This window comes from Halictus rubicundus, chromosome 6 (assembly GCF_050948215.1).
Source record: "Halictus rubicundus isolate RS-2024b chromosome 6, iyHalRubi1_principal, whole genome shotgun sequence".
NCBI lineage: Eukaryota > Metazoa > Arthropoda > Insecta > Hymenoptera > Halictidae > Halictus > Halictus rubicundus.
Window position 1 is genome coordinate 2,265,361 of NC_135154.1, and position 23,952 is coordinate 2,289,312.

The window sequence follows — 23,952 nt, forward strand, 5'->3', positions numbered from 1 at the left end:
GAGAAAAATAGCCTATATAATTCACTCCCAAGACGCGCGCAACACTAGAGTCGCCCTTATATGTTTCCAATGCGAAAAGGACTTCTCAGACCCCTTGAGCACTACTTCCGGACACATTCTACTTTAAATACCATACCTTAACACTTCGACTGAAAAACTAGAAACCTCAAAAATTCCATAAAATGAAAGTAAGTTATTTAACGAAATAAAAATTGAAAATGATTAAATGTATGATATTGAGTAGTCCTCCAACTTTCTTGCATTTTACAGATCCTAAACAAATTTGGTACAACGAATATATTAACGTAAAAATTAATTTTAAAACTTGGACAAATAATTCTGTCACCCACATACATATGGGTGACATGGCAGCCAACGTGTTAAGTAACAATCGATTTTGTTCGCCTATCTTTGCCCGAATCGGAGAAAATAGCCTATATAGTTCACTCCTAAGGCGCGCGCAACGGTAGCCGAGTGCGCCGCGCGGCGCAACGTTATTGTCGCCCCATACCTTCCGAATTCGAAAAGGCACCTCTCTGACCTTTAGCACACAACTTCTGGACACATTGTACTTGAAATATCAATTGACTTTGTTCGCCAATCTTTGCCCTAATCGGTGAAATTCATTTTCTTATATTGTCATTTCTACATTTCACGCATTTTTCATAACCTGATAAATAAATTTTTCAAACAAAAGTGGATCGCTAATTACAGTGTTCACTCATGTCTGAAATGCCTAGCCGATAAAAGTCCCAGAACTATCCCCACTGCCGCGGGGTACACCCCGTGAGGGGTCATAAACCGAGGTCTCTAGAGTTTCGGCGTCCCTTTCTACGTTAGACGTGTTTTGGACATATATCGAGTAAACACTGCATATGATAATAAATTAGAATAAAAAAAAAAAATGGGCGGAAAGGTTTTTCTTTAGTGAAAAAAAAAGGAGATCACTCCAATTTTTTTAGACAAGTTGTATTTTTTTCTTCAATCATTTTTATTGGTGCATCTTCTTGCCATCTGTGAAAAAAGGATTGGGAGTCTTAGGTCGGAAACGGATTAGCTTAAAAATTATTAATTTTCTGCGAACTCCTATAAGAGTCCGAAGACACTGTGGCGACGCATCGAAAGGGGCGTGGACCGGGGGACCTGGGCTTCCGCCTGTCGACACGCGCTGTCGTTTTCCGTTTATTGGCCGAAGGTTGCATAAGAGAAATACATGCTGCGGTTTTGGCTGAATTTCGATGGTACGCGATGTCACCAGGGATGCGTACTCGAGCAATCTATTAATACACGTCCACGCGTCTTTTTACGACAGCACCCAAAGCGACGGAAATAGTGCAGCGAGACAGTTTAGGGGCGGGTAGGTGTTGGACCCTAGGTAAATCCTTAAATCGTATGCAATATATTTCGCTCGCGTCGCCGCCGAATCTGCAGACATTATTTTATGAAATTCTCTTTGTACAGTTTATTATACGCACACATGCGTAAGGAGATATTGCCGCGGTACTCGTTCCTCTGAAAAATATTTCCCAAAATAGTTACAACTTTCAACACTAACTGTGCCGAGTACAAAATATGACAAAAATTGGACGACATTTATTTACATTTCTCGCGATTTTTATAACAATGCGTGCTTGAACGAAGTGATTCATTCAGTCATTTCTACTGGAAGCATCTCAGAAAGTCCAATAATTATACGACACAATACGAAATGTGATACCGGTCATTTGACCGGTCGCGGTAGGGCTAGTATTAAATATGAAACAATATTTAAACGTTCATCTCTAGCGGAGTAAAATATTTACAAAAGGATTTTGTGTCCGTTATTTATCAGACCGGTTACAATCTCCGGTAGACCGAAATAATATAAAAAAATTCATCTGAACAAGTTGGCAATAATTGTTTACGTAACACTTGTTAATTAATACCTCTTAATCACACCATAATAGAAATGCATCGACCACGACTGCCACATTATGCCGTTCACCGGCTTCGTCAAAAAATTTCATGCAATTAGGCTTATAATATGTTGACGTTTTTCAATAACGAAAAGGCTGCACTACGATTGAAAGTTAAAAAGAAATTTACAACCGCTTTAAAACGCTCAAGAACGCGTATATTTAACAAGAATTGTTTGCAAATGTAAATAAATCGTAGTTATGAATTTTTATGGGGCGAATTCGAGGCGACGTGAACTCCATTTTTTAAATAACGATCGCACTGAATCAAAGTTTAATCGGGAACAATTTGTATTCCCGATATAGCACCGGAAAATCGAAGGACCACTATATTCTCAATTTATGTAAATTTCATGTAACGAACGATATCGCCAACGACGCGACGCGACGGCCCGATAGCCTTACGAAAGTAATTTAATTTCGTAATTTACGAGCACGCCTTCCTGCCGGCATACCTGTGACCGTAACGTTATTTACTTGCACCGGTGACAACATTTTACGAGGTTCTTTACGTAATTAAACTCGAACCAAATTATTTAGGTTTGTACACAAAATTTGCATGGTCCTTGTGAAAATCTTGACAAACCTTTTCAACTCCTTACTACGTGTACTCTTCTCTGTCAATTTGTGTCGGCTGCATCACCATCGATTTTGAAATTTTTCAGTGTAGTAACTCAAAAGTTGATAAAAAAAAATAATTGTTGAATAATTAAGTCTTTGGACATTGCATTGACTTATAAATATCAGGAACTCCACAATTTCTTAAATATTTTTACGATTTATTAATTTCGATTTGTATCTCACTGATTTATTCGATTCATTTCTAACATATAAAACTTCGAAATGCATAATAATTTTTGATCTTGAATATTCATTATACTTTAATTTCTCAATATTGGGTGAAGCTATTGTGAACGAATATTATAAACTATAAATTATTGTCTTGAGTTACGCATTTGAGATGTTACTTTAAAGTAACCATGAATGATTATCCTCTGCAAAATTTTGATAAACTTTACCACGATTTAAGTGATTGTGAATAAGCGCTGGGAAAGTTTAAGGGGTGATTCTGTTGTAACAGATCCAAAAAATCGAAATTGTTTTACATAAATCGACGGCACAACATTTCAAACATATGTTCCCAAAGTCTAAAAGCTTAATTATAAAAATGAAGATTATACAGCTTGTTTAGTTCGAATGCATCTTGTTACATCTGCGACATACTTTAAATTTTTCCCGAAATCACAATTTCTAAACTGGCGTGCACAATAACATAAAAACTCATCAACTTTCAGACAACAATTTTCGACAAGGCTTATTCAATTTGTTACAAATTTCTCGAGGTGATGAACCACAATTTCAACTTAATTTCTTATTTATAATATATTTTTCTTATGCTATAAGATTAATTTTCCTATCCAAAAAATTTATTTCTTTCAAAAATCCATAGCTCTTGCAATTCTCTATATTTTTTCTTAAATTTTGATTCAGTACCAGCGTAAATAATCGAACTTTAAGATAATTCTTCATATTTTGCTTTCAGATAACTGTGACACTTACTACACTATACGTCAATATTAGCTACCATGTTAACAAGGTTTATAGGATTTTAATAATCGTCACAAAATTAATAAAAAATTAAAACAAAAATTTTTTCTTATAGCTTGAAGTTAACTATTTGTATGCCAAAAAGTTTTACGCCGACAATATAAATAGCTTTCGTATAAAAAAAATCGCAAAGATTTCTTATTTTTGTACTTGTTACACGAGAATCCCCCCTCAAGTAATAAAAAATAACTTTAATACTACTACTGAGTAGTGAGGTTGGTTAGACAACAGAATTTTAGAATGATCGGTATAAGTTCAGATGCCTTATACTCCAGTAATTTGTTGCTCTAGAGCGAACCAATCAGGAGGCTGCGGTTCATCGGTAGAAAGACAATAGATTTTTTAATTAAGCAGAAAACGCATTTCTAAAGCTATCAAGATAGAAAGTCTTTTGACGTGTTAGTATTTGAGGAACTTGTAAATTCAACTAGTATCCAGAGTCGCCAGATCAAGACTTGTTCCCCCACTATAATTTCCTTTTCTAGCGCGCTATTCCCATGCTTCCGCCGCGGCCCGGTCACATGAAGCGTTTAGTCTCTGTCATGCATACTCCGGTACTGCAGATTGAGGGTAACTTTTTCCCCTCAATTCGTGCTCCCTCCCCTCATCTAGCGATCTTGCTAGTACCTCTTCAAGCTATAACCTCCTCGTTGGAAGTAGGTAGTGTTCCTGATTTCTCAACATTTTTAATTTCTTGAGAAATGAGAAATAAGACTATATTTCTCGATAATTCTCGAGATATAAATTGGGAATTATTATATATTGGGAAACTTTTACCAAACTTTTATAAAGTGAAACATTACGCTTTTGTTTTGAAATGACTTCTTAAGAAGCATAATGCGTCTAATGTAGAATCAGACAATCTACTTCTTTTTTTTTTTTTTTTTTTGTAACAAAATCTGTAGCCGTAGAAAAATTTCTTTCATTTTGTGTGGATGTTGGCTTTATCGTATACAGAACATCCAAAAGTTGCTGAAGATTGGGTGTCTTTTTTTCAGTGGACTAAAAAATTTGGAATTCCTTTATTAGAGTCCGGAATTTATTTTCTTCTGCCGCTAAACCCTTGACACTAAATTCTTGAAGGCTGTCTGCAATTTCTAATTCTAACTGTTTTTCCAGTGATAGTTCCTCATTCTGAGAATCTGAAAGTTTTTCACTATTTTCATAAGAATCATTGTCATATTTTCCAAAAAGTCTGCTTAGAATTTGTTTTGCCATTTTATACATATCTGCCTTGGATGTTAAATAAAAAAATGTATCTTCTGAATCTTTTTGCAGAGATTCTGGATTATGCAGATATTTTATAAGGGATACGACAATCTTGTCTCTTCATTTAGATATTTCTTCTTTAATAACAACAAGAAACTCATTATTCAATTCAGTATTCAGTTTTTCTAAAGTTTTAAATAAGAATTTAAGAAAATTTAAGAATTTATATGTTATAAAATACATGATTCATAAGAATTTTCCTAGATTTAAATTTCTCGAGAAATGAGAAATAATCAATTATAAAATTTCTTGAGAAATTCTCGAGAAAGAATTCTCGAGAAGGAACACTAGAGGTAGGAATGTCTCCCTCGGGGTATGGTTGCAATTATTTACTAGAAAACAATAATGTCGCAAACCTCAGGCTCGCCATAATATGATGCGCGGATCGAAAGAATGCGAAGATATTAACCATTCTGCTGAATATTAAAATAGGAAAGTTCAGTAAAAAAAAATATCTACCATTTATATTATTTACGGTGCTCCATATTATATTGATGCTATACAGGGTGGTCCAGTACATATTAGCACATCTCCGTTGTTTTGAAAATATGAAAAAACTTGATGAACCAAAGTTTTTGAGTATAAAGAGGAGTACAATATGGCAATAATAATTCTTTTATGTGGGTGAAAGTTTCTGAGATTTTAAGGTCACCTTCACTTTCTTTTTAAATAGAAACATATTTTTCCATGCGCTATTCGATGCTGCTCGACATTCTCTGTAAGAAGGTATTAACCTATGTATGTCGAAAAATTAATAATTTAATGCATGAAAACTGGTAAGAAACAGAAAGTTCTTTCTTTTATTATAGCGGTCGTTACCACGATGTTAAAAAACATATTTCAAAATTCCGTAAAATTTATGTTAAAGGGGGAACCTGAATTAGAAGGCTGAAAATAAGCCGACTGTTGTAAATTTTTCTTGAATGAAAATACTGGGCCAATCTCTTCGAAACTTTCAGGACATATTATTTAATATTTCAACAACGTACAGCAATTTTTTTAAAGTATAAATAAGCCTCAGAAGTAGAGTTATACATAGGCGCTCGTACGCAGGTCCTCGCTACCGAAGTAGTAAAATAGCGGGAAAGATATAGTCGCCAAATCTTGTCTAAAATAAAAAACCAACAATTTTCTTATTTATTATATAATACTGTAATTGGTGAACCTAAAATACCAAGAAAAAGTGCACATTTGTAGAAATGATGAGATTTTAAAGAAAAGTTGTGATTTTTGCCAGAAAATTCCGTAAGAAATTAATGTAAAAAAATTGGTTTATTTAAATTTTTTATGCAAGTCATCGACGGTGATTGCTACAGTGCTTTCTCGATATATGTCCACAACGCGGATCTACCCAGGGACATATGTCACCTAGAAAATATACTATTCTTTGATAGACTGCCGAACGTAGAAAATGACGGCGAAGCTCGAGTGGCCTCGGTTGCCGAGGAGTGTAAACATAATACAGGTCGGATGTATCGGTGTGAAATCACTACTAGTCCAATAACAAAACTTCTTTATCGTTCAAGATCAAAACTTTTATCGTTCATTACACGAGTAAATATCATCGGAATTATATCATATTTGGTATCATTTTCATTCGAAAAATGCCAGGAATATTTTGGTGAAAGTCCCATAAAAAATAGTGAAAAATAAAGAAGTTTTGTTATTGGATTAGTAGTGGTCTCACACCGATACACCCGACCCGTATTATGTTTACACTCCTCGAACCGAGGCCGCTCGAGTTTCCCTGACAGTTCTGGGACAATTATCTGCTACATATTTGGGACATACAGGGTGTATAATAATTATATGTCACGACCACCATAGCGTGATTCTAGACCCTTGGATCGGTGGAAATCTGTTTAAAAAATGCACCTTGACCTTGGAAATCAAGGTCACAGTGTCGAAAAATTTTCTTTTATTGCATCGTATAGTACTCATCACTCAAATTTTTCGATACTTTGACCTTAATTTTCGAGGTAAAAATGAATTTTGCGGTGCATTTTTTTCACAGATCTCCACCGATCCGGAGGTGTGGAATCACGCTATGATGATCGTGACATATTATTTTTATACACCCTGTACATAAAGTAAAGATTGTGTTCGTTTAGCTGTATGCATCGGGACCATTCGATTGGACGAGTAGTTTTTTTTTTCATCTTTCCCGCCAATATGAAAACAGTGGTTCCGAGAAAAACGCGTTAAGTTTTCGTTGCCGTATACACACCCTGGGCAACGCGCATGTTAAATCGATTGTATCTATGAAACTACTTCTAATTTTTATCTGTAACTTTGGGAATACACATATATTCTCCATGAAATGAGGATTACTATCGATTTAAAAAATGACCAAAAAAAATCGATTTTTTGAAGTTTGTAATTCAGGTTCCCCTTTACGTAAGACGTTGCATCACGAGTCGATTTACATATGAAAATATGTATCGCATGCTAGGCGCAACCGCTTTTCAGTGGTAATAAACAATAGATGTTACACGTGGATGAACGGAAACGAATTACAGGTGCGAAACCGTTTTAATGAGACCGTATATGAGCATGTTTACATACATTAATTCTGCGCAAATGGTGTCAAGTAGTCGACCGCTTGCATAAAAAAGTGGCTTGTAAAACTCGCATAGATTTGCAAACGATCGCGGAAAATTTGCGAACACATTCTTCCGTATTCCATTTTTAAACGTACTGACCCTTTCATTATTACTCATGGTATATCGGCGAACATAAACGGTATGTGCGTGCGCGCGCACGACAGCCGCCGAAACTTTCCTCATTAACTTCTCAAAAAGGGCGAAACGCCGACTGAGTATCAATTAAGATTTTCGTCGTGGGACACGATCGTGCCTAACTTTTCCTTCGCACTTCAAATTCGGAGGCCGAAGCAGATGTGCCAAGTAGTCGGAAGGTGAAACATTAAGACCGTCTAATAGGATTAAAAGGGAACTCCGAAGTCAACTTTAACAACCTTCCGCGGATTATTCGCGAAAAGAATACATCACGTCCAGAAATTGGCTGACAAAGCCCCGTTGTATCTCAGGCAGGTTTTCTGAAGGAAATGTGACAAAAGGATCATCACGGTGATTCCCGAGCTGCACGAAAAGCGTAGTTGGCATCAAATGGCACGGCGACCGTCTGATGAGTCAGATATTCTATCTGGTGAATTTAGAGAATTTGATGGCCACTCTAACACTTGAGGCGTGCCAATAAGCATGACTAATATTATTCACGAGAGATGTTTAAGGGCGATTGAGGTGATTTTATTCGTGTTAATCAATTGTTTTATATTTCAATTGGTCATTTTGTGAGCAGTGTCATCGATGTAGAATTTCTATGGTTTAAGGTTTAAACAACTCGGTAGAAGAATTATATATAATATTTGTTGGCCAACAAATACCATGCTCTGAGTATCGAGGCTTTTAATTCCGTTCAGAAATCCATGTTGTTACTGATTATATGTAAATATACAGGCTGTCCCAAAAATGTTGTATTTCCTTGCAAGGGGTGATTCCGGAGACCATTTGAAGTAACTTTTCCCTTTGCGAAAATGTTCCCCGCGGCTTTGTTGAGGAGTTATTAACAAAAAACACAGACCAATCAGTGCGCAGATACAGTGGGTGGATTCTGATTCAGCCAATGCCAACGCCACACTCGGCGGGAGCAGTCACTCTGATTGGTCCGGGTTTTTCGTTAAAAACTCCTTAACAAAGCCGCAGAAAAAATGTTCACAAAGGAAAAAGTTACTTCAAATGATCTCGGGAATTATCCCTTTCAAGGGAGTACAACATTTTTGGGACACCCTGTATGCCATCGCAATTTTTACGAATCGTTCAATTATTGTCATTGAATAATCTGCTTTGTGAATAAGATTTACATCTTTCGATGTACAGTGTGTTTCGTTCATCTTACTTGTTTAGAATCTTTGCTAATTTTACAGATATAAGAAAATGTATCCAAACAAAGTTGTGAATATCATATTTTTATTATCATATTGCTGTTGCTGATAAAAGATATTTATCGGTCATGTATATGATAATCTTCAAATAACCTAGAATGAAACATCATTAGGATGAAAATAACCAACTGTTTGTTGATTTTTTTAATCTAAATAAATGCGTCTTAATCTCTTTTTATTCGTTTGTGTTTTTTGTACACTTATGTAGAGTATAACACGTCATCACTGGATGACGGATCTTTATGTGAAATGAAAATGTTGTACATCAATTTTAAAAAACAGGAGCCAAGTAAAAACTTCTTTCCTTCTTTCACAATTTTAATGAGCTGAAAATAGTACATCGATGCTTCTAAACTCCCTTAATCTTTTCACTATTTTATTCTGAATTGCATGTATCCATTTCTGCTTTAAGTGCATAAAATCCGCAGTCTCGTGATCATGTTTTGTTCCAGGAAGCTCTGTAAGTACCTGCTACGTCGGATATGACTCCGCATAACATTTTGAAAGTGACGCTATATACATTTCAAAAATATCTTTCTTAGTATGACATTTGTATCTAGTCTTGATTGTGTTACGACGCGAATGCATCATCTGTAAACATTTTATTCAGTGAAATCCGCTATTTTTGGGAAGATTTTGAGAAGATACATCCACGCAACATTTTCACCTGTCCTGTAATCAGTATTGGAAACAGGCCACTTAACTTCTCGTCAAGAGAGTCCATAACCGTGTACAGTAAAGTCTTAATCTAAGCCCAATTCTCGAGTGTGTACTGTGACATATATCGCGTAGGGCTACTTTTTTTAAAATACGGATCGGGCGGCCGAAGGCGCACTACGTACCGTCAGTTAAAACCACGAAATGCAGTTCAAATTGACTTTACTGTGTTTACTGCCATTTTGATCAGAAAAATGCCACGAATAAGTTGGTGCAAGTCCCATAAAAAAATAATGAAAAATAAAGAGGTTTTGTTATTGGATTAGTAGTGGTTCACACCGATATACCCGGACCCGGTATCGGATTACGCGGTATGTTTATGAAAGTGATCCTAAATAGAGGAATCGATAAATTAAAACGAGACCATAGACGTTATAGACTGTAGAAGAGTGGGAGTTGAGGCTCGCGCAGTAGAATACGCAAAACTGTTATGGACTCTGATGACGGAAAGTGTAGACGTGTAGAAGTGTAGAAGTTAATGTACGACGGCACGTCTTTCGTAAACACGTGCACTTGTAGGGTTCTGGGTCTCGGGTCAATAGCGGTTGACGTGTCATAAACCTCAGGACGTGACACAAGAGAGCCAAAAGTTCGCTGAATGCTACCATCTAGTACCTACTGAGGCTGCTTCTTCGGGTCAGCTTCGACCCCATCCGCATAGCATGAACGTTTGTCTTATTTAGTTTTGTAGATACATAATAAAACCGCGGAGACCATTTTCGCAGAGGAAAAAGTTACGTAAAATGATCTCAGAAATTATCCCTTTCAAGGAAGTACAACATTTTTTAGACAGCCTGTATAAGAAATTTAATCGACTTCGTTATAAATTTCATGTTGATTCCCGTACATTTCAATTCACCACGAATTTATTCCATAAATTCCCACCACGTATTAATAATTGCAAAGTACACATTTCTGTTAGCAGACAACCATCAACGATCTCGAGTAGTATGACACAACTAGTGTAAACAGATTAGATAAACATCGTTATGTATACTGTTTATCCTCTGCATTGAAACAAAAACGAGTACAGTGGTCGTTCTATAAATGGAAAGTCACGCAAAATAGATTTTGGAGGCTTGCTAAATTGTTCATGTAAGTTGATAAGATTTATTTTCTTATCATATATTATTTTTCAATATGGAAACATGTAAAATGATAGAAAATGTTTCATAAAGCCACTAATGTATCGTTAATAGTGGGCCAGATTATCAGAAATTTCGTGTATCTGGTCCATTATTAACAATAACGTAAAAATCAATGTTTTCGTGCTAATAGTTGGTATCGATTGCCACATTGCTGACTACGAAGTAACACTCGTTTAGCGAACGTGTTAATCGAGAACTCGAAATACCTCGATCTCATACGCATTACTCAGGCACACGCTCGTCCCTACACCGTCGCGTAGTTTAGCAGGAATACCTACAGCAATGCTACGAAAACTGTCGCAGTTTCGGAAGCTTGCCACGGTACGAATTCGAAACTGGTGTAGAGTTTTTCCACACTTTTCAAGGATTCGGAGAGATAGAGTATGAAACGTTCAGAGAGAACGAGATCGCCCAGTATAGTTTTGTATCCAAAGATTCAGCCACAAGTACAATGGGTCAAGAAGGTAATGGTAATTATTTAGAAGTTGGTCCTCGCCGTCGATTTTAATGACCTCGAAATATGTTGTCAAATCAAGCGAATTCTGTCCTTTTTACAACCACACCAAACACGAACACGAACACGTATTTTAGGGCAAAGCCCCCCTCCCTGCACCCCGACCCCAAAAAACCAAACACGGACCTAACTAAAATTGATTTAAAATGGCGGACTTTGCTGTAGTAGACGTAACAATTTTTTACGAATACTGTGTTAGAACTATCCCCACTGCTGCGGAGTATACCCCGTGGGGGGCCAAAAAGCTCGAGAGACCTCGGTCGCCGAGGAGTGTAAGGTCGCGTGGATCAAAGAATAGTATCTCCTGGCCGATATATGTCGGTGGCTAGACCCGTATTTTGGACTGTATATCGAATAAACACTGTAACATGTACAGGGAAAAGTTGTTAATGGCGACCTTGACAACATATTTGAAGGTCATCAAAATCAGTGAGGACCTAAATAATTACTAAATTAACTGTCAATCTTATTGATAATATCCATAAGACTAAAATTGTTTTACAAATGCATACATAGCGAGTGTTGCGACGCGTACCGACCAACAAATCACTCAACGGTTTTCGGACTGTCCTTGGGCTACCTGCGCCCTCACCTTCCTTAACAATGGCCTAGGCGAGCCGTCTGTCCGCCACGTGCCTACCGAAAAAACGTTTTTAACGCCACTACCGAGACGGGTCCGTTTACAACCCTTGCAAATCTCAATAAATTACCGTTTATGACATGGCTACAATAAATCCTCGAAGCCATGGGGCATAACTATTTAGCGTCCGATTTTTAACTACAGATTTCGTTTCCGGGCCATCTGTTTGCCAGCCCGCGCTATCCTATTCATCGCGTTTTTAACTTCAATATGTCTTGCCAGGTCCGAAGCGCTTCCTTGGTTTATTGTCTGCTACGGTCATCCTCCGAATTGAATTCCGCCAATCACAGCTCCTAGGCCGCTTTGAAAACTCCTCCCAAAAATGACGAAGGGAGGGAATCGCAGCGAGCGTAGGTATAAGTATCGCCAAGCACTAACATAGAAGAGATCAGAACACCAGAAATCGCGAACAACAACGGAAATCGCATCGACCATCGTATCGTAATTCTAACACCGGGGCTGTCGCTGTACGACCAGTAATACCGTTTTGTAAGGCCGTATCAGTTTGTAAACGCGAACAATTGAATCGACAAGATCTACAACAAGTTTCCTTGAGGTCAATAAAACGGATAAAATCAACAACGCTTCCATTTATTTCAAAGAGTTCAGTTTTTCGTTAATTCGAAAACGAACAAGAGCAACGCGAAACGAAAGTCGCGGCATCGCTCAACAGCGAGTTTGTATTAGACTTATTAAAATGACCTTTCCGTTAGCAATAACTTGCAGAAAAATCAAGGTAAACAAATGTCACAACCATACAACCGGTCTTCCCTGTAATATGTTTGGAATAATTGTTGTCGTGTCAATTTTTATTGTCTATATTTCATCAGTAAACGATTTCTTAAACAAAATAAGTAGCAAAGAGCGCGTTATATGAAAACAGTCGTAATATAGTTGACGCGTTATAGAAATTCACGTTATACGAAAGTCTAGTGTAGGTATAGCGCAGCTTCCGAATATCAGTGTGTGTATTTGTATTTCTTTGGTTAATTGCGCATCTAATGGTGTTGATACAGTGTGCGGTTAAAGTGGCCCGTCAGTCGTTAATTTTAATTGAACATCAAAGGACAGCGCTGTCGACGCGCGACTCGTGACTGATTCGCAATTCGTTTCCAAGTATCCGCGGGAAATCAAGGAACCACGCTCGGGACAGAGAAAAAGTTTGGCAACGGGCAGGTGGCCAAGCAAAACCTCGTCGGCACAGTGCACGGAGCACAGTGTAGCGGCGCGGCTCGGCTCGGCTCGGCTCGGCTCGGCGCGCTGAGATAGTGGGGACGAGACCGCGCGGAGGAGATTCTTGCGGAATACCTGCGGGGGAGCTATCCAACATTTCTGACGGCATGGGCTCCACGTGTCGCATCGACGTACAGCCCGCATACTATCGCCGTTACGAGGCACCGGTGAATCCCACGTAGAATCTGTACATCGTTGTTATAAACATAACTCGAACACTGGCCACGCGCCAACCACGTGGTTCCACGCTCAATGGATTACGCAGACCGCAGAGGAAAAAAGTGCCGCTGTTGAGATCACGCTTCCGATCAATTTTCCGGGTCCGGATAGAACGTGGAAGTTTTCGGACCATCCCGATGCACTATGCGCGATGCCTCACTTCCGGTTGACGCTTTACACACCACGCCTCCGCGCCGAATCCGTTTTTACTCTCGATTTACTTGATCCACTCGAAGATATCGTATTTCGAATAACTTACGATGGACACATTTGTTGTTCGTTATCGGTGGTATAATTATAAAAACAAAAGATGCAATCGGTGGGAGAAAGTTTTTTCTAACAAACTATTACGTTTAAACGATTTATTCAGTTTTTGATGCATTGGGAGAGGATGATCCCGGGTGTAAACTACTAAAATTAATGCGACTTTTTTATATTAAAAAAAAAAGCATTTAAGGGCCAAGGGTAGTCACGTGACTTTTGCAGAATCAGTCGGTAGAGAACTGCTGTACAATTTCCGTTCACAGCCTTCAGACACAGACTTAAGATCCGTCTTGGTCTTGATCTGACGGATCGGTCTTAAGTCTGTGACTAAACTTGTCGCATTCTTTGCTCTATATTATCGATACCATGAATTCTGACGCCAAAAACGGGAGGAACGTTTTTGGCTTTATTTCTCAGAGAATGAAGACAAAATATGGCTCAGTTTGTAGCTAGAGATATTTTCTAGTGCGCGCGACCCTCGATTTCATCCAGAAAACTCATCCAATGGCATGAAAATGCTTGGATTCCACAACATGCACATCGTCAAAAAATTTCTGGCCTACTTCTAACGCTTATATTACCAAATATGGCATGACCAGCGCGCACTTCACCGAATCTTCCCCTTTCGAATGAGCCCTTCCCCAGCGAAAAATATACTCATATGAAAACGAAAACTTTCCTCCTGTGAAACCATTTTTCTTGGCCCTTAATATTCACTTTAGGAATATTTTATTGATATCGAAAATATCAAAGTATCTCCTGGCCGATATATGCCCCTGGCTAGACCCATGTTTTGGACATATATCGAGTAAACACTGTATACTGTTTCGTGGAGTTACATTTCATGAAATTCAGGTCTATTAAAAATACACGCGGCAAAGGCTGGCAAAATGTGAATTATTTCGATTCGACGAAAAGAAATTTTCGTTGCGATTTTCAACAGTTCAGAATTTAAATTTTCATTTTATTTTGGAAATCCTTCCGATGCATTTTCCAAGAAATTTCGTTTTACTAGATTTCTTTAATACGGTCTGGTAAGCAAGTACTATACGGTATGTAAACATGATTTATGGGCGAATTTTGTCACTTTTTAACATTTTGAAATTTACGTTAAAAATACACGAGCGAGATGCATTTTTATGCATATAGAAACCATCGGAATCTGCAAAAATTCCAATTTTTTTAAATTTTCAACTTTTAACATGTTGAGTGTTATGTCAGTCACTTCAAATTACACAGTTGGGTTGTCCACACGTAACGATTCCTGTTCATGATGACTTGATGATTGAAACAAATTCATTACGATTATTAAGTGCAAGAAGGTTAATTATAATAAATCTCAATTTCTCTGCTTTTCCTACACCAAAGATGAGTAGTCACCCACTAAAACTATGCCAATGTATATTTATTTATAATGTGTTGCAATTGATTTAAAATAATCAACGATCATTTTTAATGTGAACAACTTGTAAAATGCCACATAATAACAAATATTAAACTTACTTCGTGTAGACTTTTATTAAATACAAGATTTAATGTATCTGAAACAAAAGTGACTTTAAATGGAGTGGAAAAATTTAAAGAATTTATGAATTAAAGTAACTATGTAACAATTAGTGACGACTACACAGAATGTGACCGGAGGGGTACTACTACAACCGAACAGAATGTGATTTTTAATGAAAGATACGTCGAAAAGTGCAATAACATTTTGTTGTTTGATGTGTAATTTTCGAGAAAATTGATTTTGAACATTCATCAGATTCGTGTGTCCTAGTATTTGCAAGAAGTAAAACCGGTACGTCGTGAACAGACGCGTCAGTCGATTTCCATACAATAGCACGCGTATTCAACGAATTTTCAAACTCGATTTTCTCGGAAACAGTCAATTTTAAACCAGAGTAATAGCATTCATACTTGTTTTCAGATTAACTAATGAGAATGAAATAAGTTAAAATCGATGAAGAAAAATTGTTGTAAACTTACATTTATCGTATTCCCTAAAAATATTTCTCGAGTTAATATTTTACACTGGTTTTACCCCAATTACAAATTTATGCATTACGAATTCACCGAGTCGGAAAACAATCTCACTACGCGGTTTTAAAATTCAAATGAAATTGCAAGTTCGTGCCCATTTGTCCAGCGCGATTAAATGTGCATATTACGTAGCTACGAGAAAAATGACTGTGACAAAAATTGGAACAAAAGGTATGCGCATTAGAGTGGACCTTATTTTTTGATCATCATACTTTCTAGGAACACCCCGTAAAACTTTAGAACTGCATATTACATCGAGTTCGAAACTTTTTTTATTTCTGTAACTTGTTTTTTGTCGGTTAATATATCGTTTCTAGTCAGAAAATTAGTGAGAAAAAATGCAAGAAAATCGAAATTTTTTAGATATTGTTTAAACGAACTCGTAACTTTTTTATATAAGACTAAATTTCTCATTCGAGAACCCAGAATTTTCAAAGAAGTCGCAACAACGAACCGGTTAAAATAATTTCTAATATACTGACACGTTTGAGTGAAATAACTCAACAAAAGGTATATCCAAGAAAGTATTAACACACCCGTTATAATTCATTGTATACATAAATAATAGTATTGCTAAATGTCCGAATATTTTTGAGATGTTAAAATTGTGCTTACTTCTGATTGTAACATACCATGTGCCAAACAATGAAACATGAATCATTTATTTTCGGAGGTATCTGTAGTAGAATAATGCGCTAACCCATCGAAGAAGAATGAATTCGGAAAACACATTATAACTAAGTGCAGAAGGTGATAATTTTGCAAGTATTCGGATGTCCAAATATTTACGAGAGTAACTGTACGTACTGGACACAAAATCGGAAGACGAACGAGTAAAATCAAAACAAAGCGAGGGCGTTGTACGCACATAGATCGTCCCAGCGACGAGGAGAAAGTCGATTGGCCACGTGCCAGCCGCCTGCTGATAAAGAGATTAACCCCCGGGAACAACGCTTCTGCTTTCAAGTGATTGAGTTTGTCCTACGAGCTAGTTGCTTTGGAGAATTCTTGAAACGATTAGGGAAAGCTGGTATGTTAAGGGGACTCAAGATTGACATTAAATAAAGAAGTTTCGAGACATAAAACAGTATTTGCTTTTAATAGCTAAAACCAGTCGACAAGTATCAGATATCCAAAAAAGTCTTCGTTGGCTTCTATTAATCATAATTCTTCGAATTTTTACGACTGAACAATGAAAACATATATACAAATATAAATATAGGGTGTCTCAGGGTGAGTGGTAAAAGTGGATATGGGGCGATTCTATTTGCAAAAATTAGGAATAATAAACCAATGAAATTTTTTCTGCTGACGCTTCGTTCCTCACAAACGAGTTTGAAGATTAAGCTGCTACGCGTGCTGTTGAATAGGAATCGGCTGGCGCGTCTGATTATGTCCAGTCTATTCTACTTCGCGTGAACGCGCGGGCACACGAATCAGACGAATTTTCAACCTACAGTGTTTACTCTATACAGGGTGGATGACCAAATATTACCACATTGATTTATAACATTATTATTATTCATAACGAGAAATGTTTGGATGGAGATTAAATAGTTGTAAGAGATGAACATACTGGTATTATTAGTTTTTTTCTCCAAGGTAGACGCGTCAAGGACATATGAAGGTCACCTTTAATTTTTGTAATGGGACATCCATTTTAAATGTTCATCTCTTGAAACCATTTAATCTCTATTAAAACATTTCTCGCTTTGAATAATAATAATAATGACGTAAATCAAGGTGGTAATATCTAGTGCCCCACCTTGCATATGCCCCAAATGCCTAGCCGATAAAAGTCCCAGAACTATCCCCACTGCCGCGGGGTATACCACGTGAGGGGCCATGAATCGAAGCCTCTAGAGCATGGATCCAAGAATAGTATCTCCTGATCGATATATGTCCCAAGCTAGACCCGTGTTTTGGACATATATCAAGTAAACACTGTAATTCATCTAATAACGAAGCGTCAACCGAAAAAATGATATTCTTTTATTTGTGCTTATCCTTGAATATAGAATCACCACTTGTTAGATTTGACCACCCGCGTAATGAATTTTTCCTATATACTGGGTGTGTCGATCTGGTAGTACAAGCCGCAAGGACGTGAATCTACATAAAAAATTAAGCCGAGAAAAAGTATGTTTTCCTCGGTTTCGAGAAAATCGAGTTTGAAAGTTCAACGAATACGCGTGCTATTAGTTAGGAATCGGCTGACGCGTCTGTCCATGACCGACCGATTCTACTTGCTGCAAATACTGGAGCACGCGTACCCAACGGACCTTCAAACTTATTTTTCTCGAAAACGAAACCTCAAATAAAAAAACATACTTTTCGGCAGACCGAGCAGCACTAATATACTGAAAAGCGTTGTTCGAGAACGATGATGTCCATAACATATTTCAAGGTCATCAAAATCTGCGATGAATCACTGAAGTATTACCATTGATTCATATTGATTGCTCGATATACCCGGTGTTTATAGTACTCTGATAATGACCCCACGGGATCCAGGCATTTTACAGGAACAAAAGCCAGCCTCCACATCGGCATTTGGCCTTTATCAGCGCGTACATCGCCAGTAACTCGCAAGCTTCCGTTTCATAAAACATTTTATCCGTCATTAATACCTGGGACCATTTTGCAAGGTTTTAAACCGGCAACCGCGTTAGTCTCGGCCCCGACTTTTTCATCCGCGCGTCGCACTCGCTCCCACGGAAATTTCAAAATGAACATTCTTGAGCAGCGACATCCTCCTCGTCACTGGTTTTTCCTACTGTAGTCGCGCAATACCGGAAAACTGGCTAGATGTTGGCGAAATTAAGGCGAGATGCACGGAAAGTTTCGTCTTACGGTGGTTGTCAGAATGCTAGCGCATAGAAGCCAGAGAAGAGCCTGTACGTAATTCATAGCCGACAAGATAATTGGGCCACCGCGATTGTACCACACTAACACGCATGCTACCTCGGTCTCGGGTACGTGTATGAATGGGGGTCGAGTTCCGTACACAGAAAACGAAGACCGGATCGATTTAACGTTGAACCCCCCTTTGTCTATGAATTTTCCAAGGAATTGCATGCACGAAGTTAGATCGTGTTTACACGATCCATTTAGTTGCATTATAGTTTCCGTGGATCGTTGTCACGTGCATACGTTTGGGTGCGTATGTGTATGTGTGTGTGCGCGCGCGTCAACACGTGGCTGCGTACCTTGTCGGCCCGCGCACGCCGAAAACACATCCAAACACACCAAAAGACGCCAGGAGACGCGGATCGTAACAACATTACCGGTAGAGATTAGTCCTGTCACTTCGGATTACCGAAAACAACCGCAGCAGATACTCGAAATGCTAAGTACACATTTGCAGGTTGTCGCGTACTTATGCGTGTATCAAACATACAGTTTTCTTTCGATATATTTCGGATGAGGGTGGAGGACATCGGGGCTAAAAGTTCCCGGGGTAGGTTGTTCCGACCATTATTTATGAAAAAGTAGAACGTGCGATTCGTTTTTAGTTGATTCTGTTATAAAAGTGAGTAACGAAGCTCTGTCGTCCATTTTTGTGGCATCCGCGATAGCATGTGTTTTTACCAGGTAAGTAAATATTATTCGATCCATTCTTTTTGGTTTATTTTAATTTTTTAATATCGGTGTCACTGATTCTTTTATCAATATGGATCAAATGACATTTAAAAACATGTTATAACAGTTTTTATTGGTTGTTTCGTGCCTATAAGCAGAAGATTGTTGTAGGTTTCCACATGTGTCAATTGGAGCAAGTTGTTATTGTGACTTGGGGCACATTGTTCCGTAATAACTTGCTCCGCCGCAAATGTATACATATGTATATATAATACTTGTTGTGTTTTAGGATGCGAGTAGTCACTCGAAGTCATGCACAAAGCTACAGAAGCCGTTATGCATGATAATAAAAAAATTAAAACAATCGTGAGAAACTTCAATATCTGTCACATGACTTTGTTCAGCTTTGTCAAAAAACTAAAAGATGGACAAAAGGCCACATTATAAAATACGTAAAACCAACTCCATCTGCAATTCTGATGAATCGTATGATTAGCGTTTTTAATTTTGTATTACATTCATTAATTATATTAGGTTTAAGCTAGTGTTAGTGATTTATTCATATAGATTTTACTATATAGAATCCTTAAAAGAATATATAAAGAATTTAATGCAATATATGTTGAAGTAATTTCAAACCAAAGATAATGTTTGAGTGATTATATTGTTTTGATGTTCTGTTGAACATTGCCTATTCTTGTTAACCTAACCCTAAATAAATCAATACTATTTACATAATAGTGTCTTATTTCATTAACAAATAAAATATTTCATTAAAGTTTCAATTATTAGCAAATTTTATTCTTTAGTAAAAACTTGTCCCAATGAAAGAACAACTTGCCCCAAAACGGGACAAAAAGTTCCGCTTTTGGCAGCACGAAAAAAGCGAACGTCTCGGGACAAGAGCAAAACGACGCGGTAACGCACAGTGCTCGCGAAAATGCTTTAAAAAGTCCAATTTGCAGTGTGAAATCAACAAAAATGATTTGTCGTGAAACATTAGTAATATAATGTAGTTTGCAATACTAGCCACAATTTTTATTGAATATATGAATTTATTGTATTTGCTGATTTGTACAAGTTACGCTTAGTATCATAAAAGGCCTTTCAAATCCGCACAAAAATGTTTGTGAAATATTGACAATTTCGGATTCGAGTTTCAAAAAAGTGCCTCTGGTACTTCTGGAGACATTGTAATTGAAATAACAATTGATTTTATTCGCTCATCTTAGCCCGAATCGCAGAAATCAATTTTATTGTATTTTCATTTCGATTATTCACGCATTTCCGATAATTTGAAAAATAAATTTTCCAAACAAAAGTCGAACCGTAATTATACCATAATAAATGTCAATAAAAAAAGTAACAAAAAGTTTTGTATTATTTTTCATCAATCAATGCACCGTCTTGTCATCTTCGAAAACGTATTAGGAGTCTCAGGTCGAAAACGGATTAGTTTAAAAGTTATTCATTTTCTGCCCACTGCCATAACACCGTGCGAGAATTGCGAAAATCACGGCGAATGTAGAAACCGATCCGCTGCAACTGGCATTGGGATATGAATGGATATTAAAGTGGTCGAGAAATGTTCGGGTCGTGGAGGTGAATATTTTTTTGCGTTTCTCGAGACGTGGAACTATTACTACCGGTCGTCAAATTCAGCGAGTTACTTTTGCTATCCAACAAATAGAAGGCGGAAGTTTGCAAAATTTTATTTGTTACATTCTCTGATAGACAGTCTATTTCTCCACGTGTGTTAAGTTAAGTAAGAAGTTTTTCTCTTCGTTTGGCTGACAGTTTTCTATAATGTCCTAGCGATTACCGAGAGGTATTACAGTACAGTAGTGTTCTAAGTGTAGAACATCTTTTTTTGTCTCCTTTCGTTGCAGTGTATTCATTCTCTATCCTTGTCTAATGGATAGACTGCGGATCTTTTGCCACAAACTAAATTTTCTTATTTAAGCAATCATTTTTTTCACTCTCTAACCAAATTAAAAACCTGTTTAAACTATTTTTAAATAATTTTACATAAAAAAATGTTGCGCATTGTGAGCTGAAAAAGACAAGCTTCTTCGATCAAAGTAATTTCTTGAGTTTCTTGTAGAATATGGTATACATGTAAAATAATGTAGGGTTATGAATGAGACACTATATTAGAGTGACTGTGAACGCGACATTGTGGCGCCAACGTGTTTGGGTCCTGCGTGAAAGGAAGTCTGTTTGTGCCGAAGTGTGAAAGAAGAGTGTTTGAGTCTCGGTGACGAGAGTAAAGTGTTTAGGGGCGCCAAGCGCAGGGCGTACGTGACTGTTTGGGTTTTCCGAATGGATGTGAAACTGATAGAGAGAGAATGAGAGTGCGAGAGAGGAAGAATGAAAGTGGGCCTTGGATAAAAGGGACGAATGCGAGGGATGTCGCGAGCGAATGCGTTAAGTATCGAGTTATTAAGAGAGAAATTAAAGGACTATAGCGAAATCGGTGTGAAATCACTCTACCCGATACGTCACGCCTAAGACGTAGGAGTTTCATTAAAATATTCCAACAATAATTAGTATAGGATAGTTTAATAGATAGTTTAGTAGATAGGATAATTTGGACTCGCACTCAGTTGACATATGTAATAGAATAGGGCTGTGCCCAACAAGTTGCTCGTGAGCAGTTTTCAACTCCTTCCCTGACTCGCGTGCTGGGCTGAACGTCTCCCAACGCTCTACTCAACGGGTATAGTTTGCAGGAGGAAAGGGCCAGTGAAGTATCTCTCACTCTCTTTCGCTCGCCCGGACACCGCTAATGTGTCAGTTAATTGGGGAGCCGAATGACTAGAAGATCATAAAGCAGTGGTAGGGAAGAAGTTGGGCAGCCCTGGTAGCGTATAATAAAACATATTTTCACATTGAAATATTTTTTAGTTGATAATTAGACACCGGACCTTCAGACAAAAAAATTTGTGCTTCAATTGCAAGACACAGGTGCTAAATATAAATTTATATTTGGGGAAGAAATTGGGCAGCCCTGGCAGAGAACAATGAAACATATTTTCACATTGAGATATTTTTTAGTTAATAATTAGACTCCGGATCTTCAGACAAAAAAATTGTGCTTCAATTGCAAGACACAGGAGCTAAATATAAATTTAAATTTTGTCACTAATAATTTTAATGTAGTGAATATAATATATTAACACCCTAACGGTCTTTTAATCTTTTCACTGTTTTAAATTGCGCCCACTCATTTTTGTCATAAATGCATTAAAATTCGTAATAATGATATCGATTCTTTCGCAACTGTAGCGTGTGATGTTCGTACACGAAAGTGTATTTTAGTCGTACAATTTGCCTGGTTAATGTCATTCAACGTCAAACAATTGAAACCGATAAAACAAAAGATCGATAGAAGATCAGCAATCTATTTCCAGGGGAAAATGAACGAGCAAGTGGAATCGAGTAAATCAATTTTCTCTCTTTATAGAAGTCCGGTTAAACGATTTTGGAGAACACGATCCCGCGATGCAACGCGCAAGTGACACTTCATTACGTTCCTCGGTGAAGAGTAGACTGGCTGTAGCCGGTCGATCTGGTTGCGCCTAAATCATCGTCGACGTAGCAGAACCTTTTCGTTACGACCAATTGCTTCTAAACGCAATTATTAGAGCAGAACAATGCGCGCCGTCGGCGATGTACAGACGCAACTTCATTACTCTGTGTTCACACCGAACACAAAACAACGAGCCACTTAATATTCACTAGAAAGTGTTATTCGACGAACGACAGTCGCCCGATTCCCGACGACAAACGCGAGACACGCGAGGAATGCGTCTCCGGTATGCAGAGTGTATTTTTCGCCATGACCAACAAGAATTTCTATTTACTCTCTTCGAACGAATAGAAAAAGGGGTCAAAATCACTCTGTGACTCGTGAAATTCGAATTCCACACTTCCACGACGGATCGTTAGGTTTGCATATTCTGCTGATTATGAAATTTGACGAATTTCTAATTAGAAACTTCCCAGGTTCGCGCCGAGGGATGCGGTTGAAGCACGGTTGAAAACCTGTTTCCGGCCCGGGAGACCCAAATAAGCAACTTTGTATCTTATCTCGGGCATCTAGTTAATGCGGAAAACACTCGAAAGTTCTAATTAACGTTTTCGCTTGACGCGCAGAAATACGTCCGACTTTCTACCCCGCGATAAGAAAAACAAAGAAAATTCAAGCTGCACGAAAACGATGATTTATTCACAGCAGCCTGCTGTCTACGTCTTGCCGTACGGTAATTATACTAAACGAGATTGTAGTCGGTACAGTGAATTCTCGATATGTGTCGACAACACGGATCTTGCCAGCTTCTTATATCGTCCAGGAGACATACCCGAGCCGTGTTATGTTTACACTCCTCGGCGTCCGAGGCCTCTCGAGCTTTGTGGCCCTTAACAGGGTATACCCCGCGGTAGTGGGGATAATTCCGCGACGTTTATCATCCAGGCCTTGACGACATATATAGAGAAATCACTGTTTTCACAGAGTGTTTTCTCAATATATGTCCACAACACGGGTCTACCGAGGGATATATATCGGCTAGAAGATACTATTCTTTGATACACTGCCGAACGTAGAAAAGGACAGCTAAGCATCTTGGCCTCTCATGTGGTATACCCTGCGGCAGTGGGGTTAGTTCTGGGGCTTCTATCGGCTAGATATTTAGGACATATGCGCCCATAATTATGAAAGTGGTCTAAGTCATATATTTCTTGTTTCGAGATATTTAATGAACTGCATTTGAATAAATTAAAAAATATTTTTACAT

The 23,952-nt window shown here is 37.9% G+C and overlaps 1 protein-coding gene and 1 long non-coding RNA gene across 5 annotated transcripts in view; one reads left to right on the forward strand and one right to left on the reverse strand.

Moving 5' to 3' along the window:
• The window catches only part of Sm (heterogeneous nuclear ribonucleoprotein L), a 431,189-nt gene that overhangs the window by 375,196 nt on the left and 32,041 nt on the right, over nucleotides 1-23,952 (reverse strand). The gene's annotated exons all lie outside the window — the stretch shown is intronic.
• LOC143355040 (uncharacterized) overlaps nucleotides 1-23,952 on the forward strand; it is a 387,508-nt gene that overhangs the window by 79,750 nt on the left and 283,806 nt on the right. The window lies entirely within an intron of this gene.